This window comes from Triticum aestivum, chromosome 5D, assembly GCF_018294505.1.
Source record: "Triticum aestivum cultivar Chinese Spring chromosome 5D, IWGSC CS RefSeq v2.1, whole genome shotgun sequence".
In the NCBI taxonomy this organism is placed as follows: Eukaryota; Viridiplantae; Streptophyta; class Magnoliopsida; order Poales; family Poaceae; genus Triticum; species Triticum aestivum.
This window is the reverse complement of record NC_057808.1, coordinates 30029265-30035744: the sequence shown is the minus strand read 5'-3', so window position 1 is coordinate 30035744 and position 6480 is coordinate 30029265.

Sequence of the window (6480 nt, the reverse complement as noted above, 5' to 3'; positions counted from 1 at the left end):
CCGGCAAAGGTCAACGGCATCGGGCAGTACCTCGTCTGGCTACTCCGGCGAGGCTCCGGCGGGGCTCCGGGCTCGGGCGCGGGGCTTGGGGCTCGGGGGGTGCGGCGACGAGGGGCGGCGGCTCCGGCGGCTCCCGGCGGCGGCGGCGGCGGCGAGGCGAGATGCGGGCGGCGGCGGGGCTACTCCGGCGGCGGCGGTGAGAGGAAAAAAGGAGAGGGGGGGTATTTAAGGAGGGGGGGACGGTAGTGGCTTGGGGAAGGGGTCGGCCGGCGGTGGCGTGCGGCGGCCGGACTCGGGCGGCGTCCCGTGGCGCGTTCGGTCTCCAGGAAGGAGACGGGCGCGGGGTTGGGCCGTCGGCTGGGCCTTTGGCCCAGTCGGCGCGCGGGCGTTTTATTTTTAAATAAATTCCGCAGAAAATAATACATAGAAAAATAAATAAAAATCAGAAAAATATAAAATAAATTTTGCCCGTCTAGTTAGAAAATCTAGAATAGGGTGAACATTTTTTGAAATCAAAATAAATATTTTGGAAACATGCAATATTTTTAATGCAATAAAAATTGCAAATAAAATCCAAATAAATTCCAAATAATGATTTTAACATTTTTCCTCCAGTATTTCAATTGTTTTGGAGAAGTCATATTTTCTCCTCTCGTTTTTTAAAAATGAAATATTTTTCCGGAGGGATAATAATTAAAACCAAAATCCTCGTCTTTTTATTTGATGAAAAATCAAATATGAAAATTCGAGAAAATCCCCAACTCTCTCCGAGGGTCCTTGAGTTGCTTAGGATTATCGAGGATTTGTCAAAATGCAATAAAACATGATATGCAATGATGATCTATGTATAACATACCAAATTGAAAATTTGGGATGTTACAAACCTACCCCCCTTAAGATGAATCTCGCCCTCGAGATTCGGGTTGGCTAGAAAATAGGTGGGAGTGGTCTTTCCGTAGATCTTCCTCTCGCTCCCAGGTGGCTTCATCCTCTGTGTGGTGACTCCACTGGACTTTTCAAAACTTGATAACCTTGCTGCGGGTAACTCGGCTGGCATACTCGAGAATCTTAACTGGTTTCTCCTCATATGTCAAATCACTTTCCAGCTGAATCGCTTCCAGCGGCACAGTATCTCTCAGTGGTATCTCGGCCATCTCTGCGTGGCACTTCTTCAACTGCGAGACGTGAAATACATCATGAACTCCAGACAATCCTTCGGGCAATTCCAACTTGTAGGCAACTTCTCCCATACGTTCCAACACTCTGTATGGTCCGATAAAACGGGGCGCTAACTTTCCCTTAACTCCAAAGCGCTTCACTCCACGAAGTGGTGATACTCGAAGATACACTCTGTCTCCGACTTCGTGAACTATCTCCTTTCGTTTAGAATCAGCATAACTCTTCTGCCTGGACTGGGCTACCTTGAGCCTATCGTGAATCAACCTCACTTTCTGTTCAGACTCCTTAATCAGATCTGGTCCAAACAACTGACGGTCTCCAACTTCGTCCCATAACAACGGTGTTCTACACCTCCTTCCGTACAAAGCTTCGAAAGGGGCCATCTTCAAACTGGTTTGATAACTGTTGTTATATGAAAACTCCGCATATGGAAAATTGTCGTCCCAACTAGATCCATAATCTAGTGCACATGCTCTCAACATGTCCTCCAAAATCTGGTTGACTCTCTCGGTCTGTCCATCTGTCTGTGGGTGGAAAGCTGTGCTAAATTCCAGCCTGGTTCCCAACGTTTCATGTAACTGCTTCCAAAACTTCGAGGTAAATTGGGTTCCTCTGTCTGATACAATGGTCCTCGGAACTCCATGCAAACATACGATCCTGGTCATGTATATCTTTGCCAACTTAGCACTGGTGTAAGTGGTCTTTACTGGAATGAAATGAGTCACTTTCGTCAAACGGTCGACTACAACCAATATTGAGTCATAGCCTGAACGAGTCCTGGGTAATCCTGTGATAAAATCCATGCCTATTTTATCCCACTTCCATTCGGGTATCGGCAATGGCTGTAGCAATCCTGCTGGCTTCTGATGCTCTGCCTTCACTCTCTGACATACATCACAAACTGCTACATACTCCGCAATATGCTTCTTCATTCCGGTCCACCAGAAAGTATTCTTCAAATCCAAATACATCTTGGTATTCCCTGGGTGTGTCGAGTACGGTGAATCATGGGCTTCTTGCAAAATCAACTTCCTGATCTCCGGATCATTTGGCACATATACGCGGTCCTCGAACCATAAGGTATCATGCTCATCCTCACGAAATCCCTTGGCTTTTCCTTTGCTCATCTTCTCCTTTATCTCTTCAATCTCCTTGTCTGTCTTCTGAGCTTCTCTGATCCTTTCCATCAAGGTAGACTGAATCTCCAATGTCGCTAAATAGCCTCTTGGGACTATCTCCAAACATAGCTCGCGTAGGTCCTCGGCTAACTCCTGGGGTAATTCTCCTGTCATGAGGGTGTTGATATGACTCTTGCGGCTCAACGCGTCTGCTACTATGTTAGCCTTTCCAGGGTGATAATGCAATCTCATATCATAATCCTTGATGAGCTCCAACCATCTCCTCTGTCTGAGGTTTAACTCCTTCTGCGTGAAAATGTACTTCAAACTCTTGTGATCCGTGTACACCTCACAATGGTTTCCGATGAGAAAATGTCTCCATGTTTTCAATGCATGCACCACGGCTGCTAATTCCAAATCATGCGTAGCATAATTCTTCTCATGGGGTTTAAGTTGTCGTGAAGCATACGACATAACTCTTCCTTCCTGCATAACCACTGCTCCCAGTCCTCGACGAGAAGCGTCGCAGTAAACTTCATAATCCTTGCATTGATCTGGCAGAATCAACACTGGTGAGGTAACCAATCGTTTCTTCAGCTCTTGGAAACTAGCTTCACATTCCTCAGTCCAATTGAATTTGGTGTCCTTCTTCAATAGCTCAGTCATGGGCTTAGCAATCCTTGAGAAATTCTCGATAAATCTCCGGTAGTATCCTGCAAGTCCAAGAAAACTCCGGATTTCTCCAACTATCGTGGGTGATTCCCAACTTGTCACTGTGTCAACCTTGGCAGGGTCTACTGCTATTCCTTCTCCCGAAATAACATGTCCAAGAAATCCAACTTCCTTCAGCCAAAACTCACATTTGCTGAACTTGGCATATAATTGATGTTCTCTGAGCTTCTCAAGTACCAATCGTAAATGCTCCTCATGCTCTTCTTCATCCTTGGAAAAGATTAAAATATCATCAATGAACACCACGACGAACTTATCCAAAACTCCATAAACACTTTGTTCATCAGGTTCATGAAATAGGCAGGTGCGTTAGTCAGTCCAAATGACATAACGGTATACTCATACAATCCATATCTGGTGGTAAAAGCCGTCTTGGGTATATCCTGCTCTCGAATCTTTAACTGATGGTATCCTGATCGCAGATCGATCTTGGAAAATACTTTAGCTCCTTGCAAGCGATCAAACAAATCATTGATCATCGGCAGTGGGTACTTGTTTTTGATGGTCACTTCATTCAATCCTCGGTAATCAACAACCATCCTTAGTGATCCATCTTTCTTCTCCACTAGAAGTACTGGGGATCCCCAAGGTGACGAACTTGGGCGAATATAGCCTTTATCCAGTAACTCCTTGATCTGCTTCTTAATTTCTTCCAAATCCTTTGCGGACATCCTGTACGGTCTCTTAGATATTGGCCCTGTGCCTGGCAAAAGTTCAATCAAGAACTCAATGTCTTTGTCTGGTGGCATGCCTGGCAACTCTTCTGGAAATACATCCGGATAATCCTTCACCACTGGTACTTCCTCCTGTACAACTCCTGATAAGGAATTCACTTGAGTCCTCTTCGGCATATGCCGGGATACATACTTGATCCTTTTTCCTTCCGGGGTGGTAAGCAAAATCGTCTTGCTGGCACAATCGATGTTTCCTCCATACAACGATAGCCAATCCATTCCCAAAATCACATCCAAACCTTGCGATTCCAAAACAATGAGGTCTGAGGGGAAAACATGTCTACCAATGGCCAATGGTATCTGAAAACATCCTTGGGTTGCCATATACTCTGCTCCTGGCGAGGTTACTAACATAGGGGTTTTGAGAACTTGGGTGGACATCTTAAACTTATTCACGAATCCCCTTGATATGTATGAATGCGATGCACCAGTATCGAAAAGAACGGTTGCAGTAAATGACTTAACCAAAAACTTACCTATTACTGCATCAGGCTGAGCTTCAACCTCCTCCACGCTCACGTGGTTCACATGTCCTTTGTTGAACGGGTTCGGCTTCTTCCCAGAGCTTCCATTGCCATTTCCATTTTGGGCTTCGGGACAATCAGTTGCATAATGTCCCGTCTTCTGGCACTTGAAACAAGTAATGTGACTTAGATCTCTCTTGGTTGGGGTAGATGGGTTGGTGCGGTTCTGTCCGTTTCCTCCTCCATTCCCATTACCATTCTTGGAGCCATTATGGTTGTGCGAACTACCTCCTCCATGGGTATGCTGAAACTGTCCTCCCGGCTTCGGGGTAAATCGTGGCTTCTGCTGGGCTCCAGAATTGTACTTCCCTTGTCCATACTTCCTCTTGCGGTTTTCAATCTGCTGTTGCTTCCCTTCAATCATGAGAGCTCTATCTACCAGCTCCTGGTAGTTGTTGAAGGTTGCTACCATCAACTGCATACTCAGTTCATCATTCAGCCCTTCCAAAAATTTCTCCTGCTTGGCAGCATCTGTAGCAACGTCATCTGGTGCATAACGTGCTAACTTACTGAATTCCTCCACATACTGGCCTACGGTGCGTCCTCCTTGGCGTAGGTTACGAAACTCACGCTTCTTCATAGCCATAGCTCCTGCTGAAACATGAGCTGTACGGAAAGCTTGCTGAAACTGGTCCCATGTGACAGTGTCAATAGGGTGCGTGGCTGTATAATTCTCCCACCATGATGCTGCGGGTCCATCAAGCTGATGTGCGGCAAAACGCACTCTTTCTGCATCTGTGCATCCTGCAGTGGTCAACTCCCTTCCAACTTTGCGGAGCCAATCATCTGCAACAATTGGCTCGGTGCTACTGGAAAACACCGGCGGGTTTAGCCTTAAGAAACGGGCTAAGTGATCAACAGGTGGTGGTGGCGGTGGGTTGTTGTTGTTGTTGCCTTGGTTCTGCACTAACACTTGCATCAGGGCATTCTGTTGCTGAATCAACTGGGTGATCTCTGGCGGGAAAACAAATCCGGTGTCGCGTCTCGGAGGCATCTAATAGGTTTAGAAAAGATGAGAGGTAAGAATAGAATGAGGTCTAGAGAGAAAACACTACCCATATGCTCATGAGACAATTCAATCAATATCACTCAATCAATTCAAACAAGGCAAAACAATCGATCTAACTAGCGTTACAAAGTGCTTGAACTATACTATTAAATGGGGGAAAAACTACTACTGATATGGTGGTCTACTAGAAATTCTGATCCGTTGAAGACTCCATGATGTCTGCTCCAGCTTCATCAATCCATTCGTCTTCACTTGGTTCCGAGTCGGTGTCGTCGATGATGATGTAGTTATCCGGACAAGTGCATTCGTCGACTTCTGCTTTTGGCACTGGATTTCCCACGAATGCTCCAATCTTATTCTCCAGGTCGTCAATCTTTCCTACTAGTGCGTTGATTTCCTCCAAATAATCTTCGCGTGTAGTCTTGAGTTCTTCTTGGAGCTCCTTGTTCTTCGTTAATGCCTTCTTCAGTTCTTCCTTGTCCGTGCACATCTGGTTCTCCTGTCGACGGATATGTTGGTTCTGCTCCTGGATGAAAGCTGCAATTGATCCATCCTTCTTGGTCTTGATCATCTCCCATTGCGCGTCTCGACGTCCACAAATTTGGTAAATTGTATCCTTAAGCTCCTGGTGATAGAATTCTCCAATGCGTCCCATGGCGATGTGTGCGGCCATGCTCTTCCCTAAACTCCAGGTTGGTGCTTCGAAAACCAATCTCATGGGTTCAGTAATTGGCACAAACGTCCTTCCTGGAAAGATAACTTGAATCTTCCAGCTCTCTTTTTCAGGTAAGGTGGCGTTGTAGGTTCCGGTGATGCTTGGTATTCCTATGTTCAAGTACTTGGTGACTTCCTTCAAGTGTCGACCAAACGGCGTGTCTTCATCTGGTTGCATGAACTTGCTCCTTGCATTCGCCATTCCTAAAAGAGTAGAAAGTGGAGAGGGGTCAGAAATGAGAAGAGAGAAGTTTCTAGGGCTTAAGCTTAGTGGTCGTGTCCTACAGTCAGCGTGTGCTCTGATACCAACTTTGTAGCGACCAGACCTCAAATGGTCTGTGCTGCTGTGCACCAGTGTCATCCCTGGATCAGTAATGCTGACACGCACAGTACAAATGGAGGATTTATAACAGAGTAGCAATCACACACTTATTACATCGAATATCTCCGAAGAGATTAAGTATGATAAA